The following is a 14,407-nucleotide window of genomic DNA, read 5'->3' on the forward strand; positions in this document are numbered from 1 at the left end:
ATAAGTTTATTAAATTTTTTATATAATATACAAATTTCAACCAACCTAAACACACATCTATAATATTTTAAATTATCCTAATCTTATAGTTTGTGCTTTATTTCAACATTGAAAAGGCCACGCTAAAAACGATACAGCCCACGGCGTTGAAAAAAAAAACACACTAAAAAACAATATACCCCACATCAAAGTTATAATCATTACCATGTGAATCTTTTCCCGTCTCAAAAGAGGTGAAGAAATGTAGACACATATTCTTTTGAAAACGATATAACATCCATAAACATGCCACCAAACATTAAACATATTTTACTTCGATCTAAGACCATTGAACATATTTTACTTCGATCTAAGACCTACGCTGCTTTTTAAATTTAGTAGCTAAGTATCCTAAATTTTTCATTTCTGAGCTTTATTAAGTAATAGGGTCCAAACCTATATATTTTTTATGTTGAAAACTTAATTTTTGTGGAAGACCCTATATGTCTGTCTGTCTCGCAACTTGTGCAAAACTTCCATGGAATCTGGTTGAACAGTAAGTCTTCTGCTATATGGCCACAGCCATGATTGTTTCATTTGGCTTTTGCGTAACAATAAATCGGTAGTGTTTTGGGAGTGGCCATGCCCTTTCTTGACTTTCCAATCACAGGAAATTGGTAGTATTTTTGGAGGGACCGACAACCTAAGGCTTTTAAGGGCCATTTATTTTCCGTCGGCACAACTTGATAAAAGGTAGCGGGGCCAGGCGAAATATAGTTTTACTGGATGAGGTAGCTATTGCTACACTGGATTTCACGTGTGAAAATAATGACCTTTACCATGGAAACTTGGAAGTAAAGTGCGACAATATGAACATCCTTTGACTCTGAAGACAAGAAATATTTCAATAAGGAATTTTTTTGGTTAAATATTATATAAATATTGGGATGTAATTTAGGTGGTAACGAAATGTTATTATTCTGTCTATTTTGATTTTAATTTTTACATAGACTAATTTGACTTTATAATGAATATGTATGTTTTAATTAAATTTAATTTTTGCATATATTAATTTGAGTTTATACTGAATATATTTACTAATTTGAGTTTATAATAAATATATTTTCATGCTTCAATTAAATTTGATTGTAAATATCTGAATCTAAAAGATATAATAAAATATTTAACCTCACCCTTGTCCATTAAACTTTGAAATATTCCTTACAATCAACATAAAAATAACAAGAATAATGTTTCCTTCTAATATTTCCAAAGCTTAATAAAAAAACCACACATGTTATATTTTAAAAATATATATGAGTTGTGCCTTTAAGCCGTGCAACTTTATAGCACACTGACTTGAAAATACACAAACGTTCTATTTTATTCTCAATGGAAAAGCTGATGTGGTCATTTCATATTTCTAATAGGAAGAAAAGCTAAATGTAAAGCTGGTGTGGTCATTTCTTATTTCTAATATGAAGAAAAGCTAAATGTTTATTGATTGGATTTTTTATTTATTGGTTTTTAATAGAAATGGGGTTAAATAATTTTTATCAAATTTCCATTTTTGAGTTTAAATTGATTAAATTATTATTAAGTTGTTATAAAAAAATTATTAAAATTTTAATTTTTTAATTGAATATATATATATATATATATATATATATATATATATATATATTTTTCCTTGATAAGTATGTTAAATGTCAATTTAGAATAAAATGTATTTAATTTAAATTGACGTTTATAAATTATATTTATTAGTATATTTAGCTGGTAGATTTGTGGATATTCTCTTCATGTTGTGGAAACTAGTATTTAATCCTCATTATGCAAATTATTCTATTTCCTAATTTAATTTTAATATGTATTCAAGTTAGAAGTATATCTAACTTGAATGTGGTTGGATTTCTCTTAATATTACATTGGCAGCGTAACTAAAAAAAATGATTACACTTATTAGAAAAAATACCTTCAATATACAAACAAGAAACAAAAAACAAAACCAGAAAAAAAAATTAAAAAAAATCCTTCAATTCAGAAATCAACTGACTCACTATAGTTACATTCAGTGCCCACATATACAGACACGCAACAGAACAGGTCCGCTTGGTCTCACATTTGATCGCAAGCCAGCGACCATTTACTGCTTTCAAATCCTATTAAGGAACGCTGTTAATTTATAAGAATGATGAGACTGGTTATGGTGTCAAGCACACAGAGTCGTTAGTGGCTATGGGTCGCTTGCTTCAGCACTACAGTCGGAATCGGCCTCGAAAGTCTCGATCGGTGCTCAGAAACGAGCTCGTCCGCGAACCATTCGAGTCGCTCTGCATTGCTGAGGGAGAGCTTTCGTTTTCCTCCGAATGGGACAGACTCCATGCCCTCCTGCTTCAGCATCATATCTGCAAAATCAATCAGCATCTTCACATTTGCCTCGCTCGGATCATCCGTGTCGCCCATGCATTTGTCCGTGAATCCGGTGCCCTGTATATCCCATAACCAACATCTTGTTCAGTAAAGGGAAAAGGGGGGATAAATAGAAAAATACACTGCACAAGCCATTGCAAGCCATTGCAGAGTGCAGTCTTCAAACGTGTCCTCTAGCACAAAAAGTTTCCATGCACTTCAGATTTCCCTTTAACCTCAAAAAATACAGTAGACATATACGACTGTTCATTTTCACGTTACCTGAATCCGGACGTAATTGCGCCTGCTTTGCCCGAATGCGATGCTCATGGCATGATCAACATTGTCGGAAATTCCATCTCCCACAATTGTAATGACCGTTTTACCCCACTGGCCGGGACACCATTTTCTCACCTTCTCATAATCGTAAGCCCAATCGAACTGCCCCGTTCCCACGGACAGCAGCAGCAAATCCTCAACGCCTACCACCAACGGAAACTCCTGCTTGTTATGCACAACATGTGTAATGGCCGCCGCGGTGGGATTACTCATTACGAATCCCGCGTCGATCGCCGTACAGATTGTCTGACCGTCAACCTAGCTCAAGAGCACGGGCTCAAAGAAACCAGGCACCGCCGCCGCCGCCCTACAGATTTCCCAGAGATGGAAGTCAAAGTTGTCGGTCTCGAGTGCGTCCGCGCGCGAAAAGAGAAAGGGGGCAGCACTGGACAGATCGTAGCAGGGAATCAAGAGTGGCTTCAGTGTGTCCTTGAGCGTCAAGCTCCGCCCGTCCTTGGCGGCGAATAGGCGCTTCAGGACACGTTCCATGCTCTTGCCGGAGAAATGGGCGCCCTTCCTCCAGAATTTAGCCAGAATCCCTCCCAAATTTGGCTTGAACATCCTGCGCCCCTCCTCCGCCAGCAGCCTCCACACTTCCTCCGCCCGGCAAAGTGGGCGTCCGCTGCCGTCGTTGGCGAAGAGCATGGCGGCGATGAGCCCGCCAATGCCGGTGCCGATTGCCACATCAAAGAAATCAGCAATTCGGGCCTCGGGATCACCGGTTTTCTTCTGCAGGGCCTCTTCCAGATACGCCAGTGTGCGTCCCGCTACGATGCCTTGCATTCCCCGGCCGTCGATGCTCAGAATGCGGACCTTTCCACCAGTGGACGTTTCCTTCTCCCAGTCGTAGCCGAACTTAAAATTGTTCTCCAGCATCGAGAAAATCTCGTAACTAAGCCTGTTTCTGTCGCAGCTCAGTCGGCCATGCGCAGCTTCCAGCCCCAGCTCCATAATTCAGCTTATCTCTAAGAACCTTAATGTGGCAAGAGACGTAGACGGATCCTCTCTTCTGTTAGCTGCAGCAAGGGGTAGAGAAGAAATTCTAGAAACGATGGGTGTATATGCATAGGTGTTGCAGGATTTCTATGAAATTGAAGTCTATGTATGGGTTGTGGGTTTGGTGTAATCCGAGACCAGCAGGCAGCCGAATCAATAACGCAGATTGGAATAAATCGTCGGAGAGATGCCTGGAACTTCACCGACTGTCCCACTCAAGCACTAATCGTACCGCGGTAAACTGTAACCAGAGTCTCGGGTGGGAGTGGTCTGGTGTGCACATCCTCGTGTGCTTTCGTTGTACGTGCGCTCTGTTTTGGGTCATACGAACGATAAAGAAGTGATTAACTTCCCGTCGAACTATATGAGAGAGTAAGGACTCACACCCATTTAAGCGGCACAGGAGCCAGGTACCTAACCTGAGGTCTGCCCTGGCCGCACTAATTGGGGCTCCCGATGGCAAAGTAGTCGTTGCGGTGTTGTAACCCCGTTAATGGCGTGAAAACCCAAGATAATCTCGGATATATTTTTAGAGAAAAAATTAAGTGAGCTCGTAAATTTTGTCTTAATATCTCCATGGTTCAGCAAAATTTTAAATTACGTACTGATATAAAAACTGCATATTGAATATTTAAAAGTGTCTGTCTTCTGGGACATGTATTTTTTACTGTTCCTCCGTACTATGCGTGGCGTCTTCCGGGACACGCACTTTTTACTGTTCCTCTGTACTCTGCGTGGCGTCTTAATATTATTGCATCAATAATAAAGTTGTCACCTATCTTAATATTTGTTGCGTCAATAATAAAATTGTCACCTTTCTCATATTGATACAGCTCAATATGAACATGATAACTCGATTCACTGGACAGTGACCTGCGATTCAGATTTGGTGCCTATATCGTTTTCTAATCTTTCTCATAATTCACCTGTATGTGTTTTCTTATAAAATAAATCAAATCACATAGGTCAATGTGGTTTAAATGGTGATTCCTGTTATAGTTGAGATGACTAAAAGTTGAATTTTAAGTATAATACGTCTAGCCACAGTGTTTAGCTCAAATTTGTTAGGTTAGCAGCCTCTGATTCTTCGAATAGAGCCGTGCGTCACTGGTCGGGTATAGAAGTACATGGTCCCTTCCAAGGACTTGAAAGTGTTTCATTTCAAGATTGTGATTTATATAAAGTAGTTTCCTCGATTATATTAAAAAAAACAATTTATTATTATAATTATTTTATATATTTATTATAAATTTAGTTTTTAAAACCAAAACCAAATTTAGTATGTATTTCTATAAATTAGGTTTAGAGGTGGGAAAATATTAGAGTTTTTGTTTTTTTTGTTTTTTTAATAATTTACTCAGCTTAGTAAAGTAGAGACCGGTTAGTAAGACTAAAGAGATAGTAGAAAAAACTTAAATTATTTTTCCCTCGGGGTTGGACCTCTTCCTTAAAAAAAGCATTAGTCACACATCTGAACCGAGGGATGGGACACACTCAAATAAGTCATAAGTTAGTGGGAGTTCTCAAGAAGCCCCATTTTTGGGGCTCAATGGTAGGCTAGTTTCAGAGGGCATTGTCTTCCAAAAGATGCTAAAAATCCAGGACTAGTTATCCCTTTGAATAGCTTGGAAAATCATCGGCAACGAATGAAAGATCATGCTTTTATTTGTGAAATTGGAGGTTGGCCAACAGAAAAAGAGCTTGAATAGTGGATTCACCTTAAATGACAACCTAAGGGGGAAAGTGAGTTAAATTTAGGCCGAAAGGGGATTTTCATGGCAACCTTTTCAAATTTGGAGGATAAAAATAGGGTGTTTGAGGGAGGCCAATATTTTTTCAACAATGCAAGGTTATATATGCGCCATCGGGAAGAATGTTTCAACCCCGACAAGGAGGAGTTTCTAGCTTCCCTAGTTTGGGTTTAACTTTATTCTTTACTAGTCGATTTTTGGATTGCAGAAATCATGGAAGGCATTGGCATTGCAATTGGAAAATTTGTGAAGGTTTTCGTGGTTACTAAGTGCAAGAGACATATGTCTTACACGAGGATGTGTGCTTATATGAACATATCCTAACCCTTACCAGAGTCAATTGATTTGGAGTACCAAGGGGAGGTATGGACTCAATCGTTAGATTATGAGTGTGTTCCATTGCATTGTTGCTTTTGCCACGAGCATGGACATTTCTTTTGGGATTTTCCTCTTTGCAGGAAAGAGCAACAAGATGTGGAGTAGTTGGTCAAGGAGGGTTTTACCAAAGTGCCCTGTTGAAGGAGTAATCGAGCAAAAGCATCGAGGATGCCCAAGAAGATTGACGAGAAAATGTGTTTGCAGCTTTGGGTGGCATGGAGGAAGAATTTTATTTCCCTATAGATATCATGATCCTTGAAACTGCTACTAAATTATCGAGAGAAAAACTCAAGCAAAAATGAAAATTACCAGAGGAAGAGCTAGAACCAGACACTTTTCTTGAGTTGCCAGAAATAATGGAAGTTATGACTTTGACGAAGGAAAATGTTGATACCCTAGATGAAGAAGAGAGAGCTCTTGTGGATCTTTTGAATGATTGGGCTATGCAAGATCTGAAAGAATTAGCTGGTCACCATAAGGGGATTTACATATGGGCCTATCAACAATGGAAGCACAATCACTCCGTAAATAATGACATCATTCAAGTCGACTGCCCCTCACATAATCTGAAGGAAAGAGGCAAGGAGTTAATGGGTAAGGAAGTTAAATGGAAGGGACAAAAAATGATACATGAACTACTCCACAATACTAGAGAAGAGGATCTTATAAACTCGGGATAGGCTACAGACATTTCGGCATCTTCTTCGCCACCCCAATACTCTTCACCATGAAAAACATAACATGGAATATGAGAAGGATCAATAGTAAATGCAAACAATGTTATTTGCGTGATAGGATAAAAATGGAAAAATCGGCCTTGGTAATTTTGCAGGAAATTAAGCCTTCGATGATTAAATTGCGGGAAATCAGTGATCATTGCTAGAAGGGATGTGAAATTATGGCTCTAGATGCTTGGGGCAGCACTAGTTTTGTGGAATCCGCTAGCAGTAATTTTTCATGATTGGATGGAAAACCCTTCCCTTTTGTCGGGCAGTTTTAGATATATAGGATCTAAGAAAATGGTATTTTTAGTGATGGTATATGGTCCTCACATGGGATGGGAGAAGTTAACTTTTTTCATGATATTTAGATACATAGGTCTCTTTTTTAACCCACTATGGATTGTAGTAGGGGACTTTAATCTTATCAGGAATTTGGATGAGAAAAAGGGCAGGATTCGTAAGTTGGATCTGGAGTCAACCTCTTTTGGGGGTTGTTGTAGCAACTACAACCACCCTCCAAAATTTTTCCTTAGCTTCATTTTGGAGCCTCCCTACCAACCTTTCATAGCAGCATGTCTTGTCTTGTCAAGTACACAAACTTCAATGATTTTCTTGTAGAATGACAGCTTGTCCCTCAAATCTTGTTGCATCCCCCTCATAGGTTGTTTCACCGACCTTAGTCCAACTGTAGGCTGAGCATCTCCCTTACGAAATTGCGCAATTCTGGAGGGCAACCAACCTTCCCTCTAGAAATTGTGCAATTTTTTTCTGGCAGCCTGCTGAGCTCCAGAATTGCACAATTCTGCTTGTCACTGTTTACTTAGAAAATTGCGCAATTCCTCCCAACTGGGCTACTCAACCCATAAATTGCACAATTCTAGACAACACTCAGTTGCTCTGCCCAGAAATTGCACAATTCCTCTGGGCAGCCAGCCTAGCTCTCTCCCAGAAATGTGCATTTTTTTCTCCCAGCTGAGCAGACTGTTGCATGTGTAGTTGAGTTGAACAATTCCCTCTGGGACTGAGCAAAATTGTTTTGCATGCATGGGTTGCTTCTCCCAAGCCATCATGCAAAGGAATCCCTTGATTTAGGGATCTACTTTTAGCAGCTGGAGGTTGCATGCAAGGATCATTTCAGAAACCTCCCACCAAGTGTCGCTCTTCCTAAATTTGTGGCATGCGTGTCACATCTTCGATTTTATCAAAACTCATGAACCGGATGTTGCAGAGCTCATTTCTCACATCGACCTTGCAGCTCTGACATCCCACATTGCATCTAGGAGTCTTTAGCACATTCAGATTAGCTGTTTTGGGGTAGGCCCGCCTTCCATGCCTTGTGCTAAATTTTTGTCACTTTTTGTGTTTCACTTTGTGTATTGATGTCTACTTTATTTCAGTGAGTGCTTGTTGTCATTTTGATGCATGTTAACTTGTAGAAGCATTGTTTTAGTTTTCTCTCACATCTCACTACTTTCGCATGCATGACACTGTTTTGCACGAACGATCGTCTTTGTGATGACTTGCTTCACACACATGCATTCTTTCCCGTTTTCTGAATCATGCACTTACTGTTTCCATGAATGATCATTCACTCTTGTTTTCACTCATCACACCATGCATTTAGACTTCTCATGTTTTCAGTCGTTCGTTGGCTGAACTAGGTTGCCTTAGCCCAGATCATGCCTTGCCCAGCTAGGACTGTGAATTTCCAGACATTAAGGCTTTACCTTCCCCCGAGAAATTGCGAAAGTCTAGCCATGCACAAAACTCTAGGCTTGCATTGCGCAATTCTTGGAGGTAGTGTCTTGTTGGCCCTAGATACTGCGTAATGTAGTTTGCTGGTTGCATGTCATTACTGACTGAAATAGCGCATTGCATAGTTTCAACCTTCATCAGGCCAGGCTGGACTCTGCATTGCGTACTTCTAGCAGACAGTCTGCCTCTTGGCAGCCCGGACTATGCCTTGCCTAGTTTTGGTAGTCAGTCTCCAACCTCCCAACGAAAATTGTGTGATTGTCATGATCATTCACACATGTATGTTGCAAGCTAGTTCTCAAGTTCGTTTTGGTTTTCGACTGACAGATTTCTTGTCATGAGTGTTGCCATGTCTTCAGGTATCATAGGTGTTCATCTGTCTCTCAGAAGCACCATTACAATGGTTTCTAGGAGAGGAGAGTCGAAGACACCGTTTAGAACCCACTTGGGGAGGCAGTCGTTCAAGTGTCTATGAACTTGCCTACCAACGAAGACATCAAGTTGTTCATAGATAAGGACATCAAGATATGACAACAGTAGCATAATAGCAAGCAGCACCAGGAACAACAGCTGAAGGAAGCACACCAGATGCAATGAACGCAAGAGGAAGGTTTTTGACAACACAGAGGTGGAACAAAGTTGCAAGCTCAAGCAGATCCACTTGTGATCAAAGAAACTTTGGAGACTCAGGCTATGAGGTGATGACGCGACATGAAGATCGCGCGAAGACATAGAATGGAATAGAGAAGGATTTGCATGTGCTGAAGCAGAAACTCAGGGAAGAACAGGAGCTGCATAGATGAGAGAATGAGTTGCAGTAGGAATAGGTACATTAGCGGGTGCAACATGCACTCACAGATGAAACTGTGCCCGTACAAGTTATATATCCATCCCAGTAGCTGGCACAGAGTAGACATGGTGAGCAATGTTGTTGATCGCATGCAAGGGAATTCAGCAACATGCATGTCATTGTGCCCATGCATGTGATCTAACGCATTTGGCACTCTCACCGAAGCAATGACAAGAAGCAAGTCTAACTGGAGCTAAACATGCAGTTAATAGTTGATGCCCATGACCACCAGCACACACTAGAAGATTAGCATGGACATTATGCATCAGTGTGTTGTGGGTTCAGCCACACCCAAGAAGAGAATGTGCATGTTAGTAGACGAGTTGGATGGAGGAGCCACACCAATGCATCGAGATGCAACGGAGGTGAGAGTTCGCTTCAGCAAGATGTCACCATGCAGTGCATGCACACCATCATGAATGACCAAGCTTGGCATCAACTCACCACCTTCACCATCACAAACATGTCAAAGAGTTGGTCTCATCACAACGGACCGAGTGTCAATGATGTATTGCATGGATTTCTTAAGCCATTTTGTCTCACATGGGCACATGTGCATTGTAATGTAATGTCTTATCAAGTGGAAGTTCAAGTGTCGATAGTTGGATGTAACAGTCATAGAGTAGATGAAGAGTCATGAGGGTAGATGAACTATCACAAAGGGGAATGTCAAGGGTCACCCCACCCTTTTCTATAAATAGAACCTCATAAGTCATTGTAAAGGCTTTTGGTCAACCAAGATTCTGATAGGACTATCTTAGAGAGACTTAGAAAGTATTGTAACGAACCTTGACTTCTCCACTGCACAGAGCTAGTATATCTTGTTGGAGGAGGATGCAGTTGTGGTTGTAACGTTCCGTTGTCAGAACTAATGGTTAGACATGGATGTATTGTATGACTGGAACTTACACTTATTAATATAATAGAGCCAACATGTTTCATGCATATGTTGTATTGTATTTTATGCTATCTGGTTTACTCTAAATGATATATGTATTTGTTTGCTTACGCATGCATGTATGGATTTTTCTGTGTATGTATGTATGAATCTTTTTGAAATGTCATATTGGTTTAACCATCACTTTGGATTGCCAGCTAACTTGCCTTCCATGTTTTGATGCATCTTTGCTCGTGTGTTCCTTTCTTAACTCCGTGCTATCATAGGTTTCCAAGGGGCGCACTCATCTCAATCCCCGTTTGTTTGAACCTCTCATGCACCTTCCTTGGCTTGCTGCAGCTGTCACACCCTTGCTACCAACAGAGACATCTTACTTGCCTCTATGCGAAATTGCAGTCAAGGCATTACCGTACGACCCACTGCTAGGACTCCTACACTAAATGATATGAGGTCTAATTGGGACTTGTTACCAGGGAGATCCCCTTGCATGTTGGTGGGTCTAGCATCGTCAACATTTTGGCACTAGAAGGAGGGCCAGATGACAAGTTGAGTCCTCACATCTATTTTGAATCTCTGAATATCTATCATGACTAACTACATAGTTTCTCTTCCGGAGTATATGTCTTATGGAAATGACTTCATTATCTTAGAAAAGCTCTCAGATAACTTGTCTCATAAAACATACGATGGTGGAGGCCACGTAGCCTTGGTTAGGCACGCGGTCGGCATTTTAGGCTCATGTGAAAGACATGGAATCTTTGAAGAATTCATAACCTATGCGTTGTTCGTCTACACGCTTCGAGGGAACCCCATGCACTGGTGTTCCACGCTGCTCGAAAAATCTATTCATTCTCTTGCTCATCTTGTCGCAAATAGAGACTGTGATTTCAATCACTTTAACCATAAAGCACTCGATCAAGAAATTCTGAAATTACGAAAAGAACTCGATGAATCCGTTGATCAGTTTTACACACTTTTGTAATATTGCATACCAATTTCCCGAAGATGAAATTGATTGAGAATTTCTTTATGGAATATTTGAGTATATTCTTCACATATCTGAACCTCGCTCAACACACTTCGATGATGGAGCTGCACAATCACACACATGCACAATTGTTGTCACAAGTGGTTGTCCACCTTCACCTCATCAAACAGATCCACCACTGCATAGTGATGTGGGAGTTCATGCACACACATCTGTTGAACTGTCACATCCTCCCATTCCCTCAGCCTCCGTCCCCGCATTCTGTTGATTCTCCAGATTGTACTGTCGTGTGTTCTCCCATTCCAGACTCCTCACTTGTTTTGAACGACGATCAAGTTGTCGACGAAGTTGGTGTTATGCAGCCAAATTGCACCATCATTCATGATGAGTGTGTGTAAGAATCTAAAGAACCCACGGTGAAGGATGACTCGCTTCCAGCGCGCCTCATCCAATTTATCCTGACATCCCTTGTGATTCTACCACTGCTAATTTCCCCTGTGAAAACCCATTTCCGGATGATTCTACTTTCGATCATTCACAGGAAACATCGGATGTCAATCTGTCATCACAGTGTGGAGAGGAAACATCTTCTTCCTAAAATCGATCCAGTCAATCATCTGTCATTTTTGAAAACACAAAGGGTGAACATATTTGCTTCTCATCTACACCTCTACCCGATTCATCAAATCATGAGGATGCCGACAAACATCCTGAATTTTCTGACCTTGGCTGTCATGATCTCTCTACTCCTTCATCTGATCACGGTGTTGATTCAATCATTGTTAATCTATCTAAGACACTAGTCTACGATGATCTATTTGTCAACGAAGTCGAAACCCCCCAGACTATCGAGGCACTTCAACTCGATCTGATGGTTATGTCAAGCCCTTACCGTCTTGAGATTGGTTTCACTTTCAGTCAAGAAATTGTTGAAACACTCAAGGGTCCTCATCACTCTCTACTTTGCATTGAAGATCAACCAAACACCCAAATTTTGCCTCGTCCACTTGAACTACATGATCCCATCGCTCATGCTTTGGAGGAATCTTACACAATAAGCACACATGCACAACATAAGTGGTCTACTTTTTTCACATTTGCTTGCATGTCACAGTGAAGAGAATGCATACACTTGACATCTCCACACAATGTAGTACAACACCATGGAAGCTCCACAGAGTGCATGTCATGCACTTTCACTCATCTTTATTCTTTGGTTGCTTGTAAGCTTAGAGTGTGGCTATCTTCATCGTTATATCTTTCATGCTTGCTGGTTTGCGCAACTACGATGTTCGCAAACCATGCCTTCACCAACATGGGTCAACCAATGCGCTAGTGGCTGCATTAGAAGTATCACTTCACATGAGATGACCCATGCACTATTAGCTTAGGATTAGGGGTAGTGTTTTCTTTAGAGTTGTTTGCTTGCATGTATGATTGCTTCTTTCTTTATGTGTTTGTTTCATTACTTGCTTTTCTTCCGCATTTTCTTCTGCTTCTTACTTTGCTTTTTGGTTTGTTTTTTTATTATTGTTTGTAGGTTAGTTTCACATGGACCGTGTGCGACTCTTGAAACAAGTTGGGTAAAGTACAAGAGGACTTGTACAACTATCAACATTTGGTTATCTTTTTTCCGCTCTCTTACGTAAGAACTTGTTGTCTTCAGTCCATGATACATCAATGGAAAATATGTATTGTTCGAAGTGAACCTTGGTGAAAACATAATGCTTGCACACTAACTAGTATCACCTACTCTAGTCATTTGTTTTTGGGTTAATCCTTGTCAGCTCAGTCAAGTAGGGTAAGGTGAGGGGGAAAACCTTAACAAGCATGTCAAAGGTGTACATAAACTAATTCTCTCAAGGAACAACCTCTTCTACTCTTAATAATTCGGGATCCCTCTTCCACCTCTGAAATGAATAAGTGATATGCACAATTATGAAGATGAAAAATGAAAAAATGAAAAAGTGAAAAAAGTTTGAAAAATGAAAAATGAATAAGGCGAAAGAAGAAAACAGCTTCATGCATAGAGAGGTGATGCAAGTAACTCCGCCGGGGTAATATCCAGGCTCACTGGTAGCGAAGCTATGCTTGTGTTCCTGCGTGACTCCACCGGGGTACTGTCCAGGCCTGCTGGCAGCAGAGCAACACTAGAGATGAAAATAAGACTCTGACGACTATAATTCTTGTGCATCATATACTCATCAACCCCAATCAAAACAACTGTGTTGGCTTGGCTTGGAATGTGTGTTGACCAACCAAGGGCTTAGCAAATGCTACATCTTACAATAAAGCAGTGTGGAAAACAAGACGAACTAAGAACTGAACAATACCTTTGGAGGTGTTAGACTTGTATTTCATGAACAAGGTCCATTCAGAGAGCTGAAGTTCTACTAGTGTGTCGCCAAGTGTTGTAACAGCTACAACTACCCTCCGAAATTTTGCCTTAGATTCGTTTTGGAGCCTCCCTACCAACCTTTCATAACAACATGTCTTGTCTTTTCAAGTTCACAAGATTCAGTGATTTTCTTGGAGAATGACAACCTTTCCATCAAATCTTGTTGCATCCCCCTCATAGGTTATTTCACCAGACTTAGTCTAGTTGCAGGCTGAGAAGCTCCCTCAAGCAATTGCACAATTCTGTCTGGCAGTCTGCTGGGCTCCATAATTACACAAATTTGCCTATCACTGTTCATTGAGAAAATTTCACAATTCCTCCCAGTAGGGCTGCTCAGCCTAGAAATTGTGCAATTCTAGGCAAAAATCAGCTGCTTTGCCCAGAAATTATGCATTCCCTCTAGGCAGCCAGCCCAAATCCCTCCCAGAAATGTGCATTTTTTTCTCCCAACTGAGCAGATTGTTGCACGTGCAGTTGAGTTTACTAGTTCCCTCTAGGAACAAGAAAAACTATTTTGCATGCATGGGCTGCTTCTTCCAAGGAAGCATGCAAAGGCATCCCTTGATTCAAGGATCTACTTTTAGCAACTGGAGGTTGCATGCAAGGATCATTTTAGAAACCTCCCACCAAGTGTCGCTCTTCCTAAATTTGTGGCATGCGCGTCACATCTTTGATTTTATCAAAACTCATGAACCAAACGTTGCAAAGCTCATTTATCGCATCGACCTTGCAGCTCTGACATCCCGCATTGCATCTAGGAGTCGTCGACGCATTCAGCTCAATTGTTTTGGGGTATGCCTCCCTTCCATGATTTGTGTTTCATTTTTGTTGCTTTTTATGTTTTGCTTTGTGTGATTAATGTCTTCTTGATTTCAGTGAGAGCTTATTGTCATTTTGATTCATGTTAGCTTGTAGAAGCACCTTTTAGTTTTCTCTCGCAT

The 14,407-nt window shown here is 40.5% G+C and overlaps 1 pseudogene across 1 annotated transcript; it reads right to left on the bottom strand.

Moving 5' to 3' along the window:
* Window positions 1–1,997: 1,997 nt before the first annotated feature.
* LOC149226624 (patatin-like protein 6) lies at window positions 1,998–3,995 on the bottom strand (annotated as a pseudogene). The gene is made up of 2 exons (XR_016247065.1): window positions 2,674–3,995; window positions 1,998–2,469 (listed from the first exon to the last, which is right to left on the bottom strand). The product of XR_016247065.1 is annotated as a patatin-like protein 6 (transcript).
* Window positions 3,996–14,407: the final 10,412 nt, after the last annotated feature.

The sequence above is a fragment of the Pinus tabuliformis genome, chromosome J, assembly GCF_031772625.1.
Source record: "Pinus tabuliformis cultivar Carrire ecotype Pingquan chromosome J, CPIR1, whole genome shotgun sequence".
NCBI classification, from domain to species: domain Eukaryota; kingdom Viridiplantae; phylum Streptophyta; class Pinopsida; order Pinales; family Pinaceae; genus Pinus; species Pinus tabuliformis.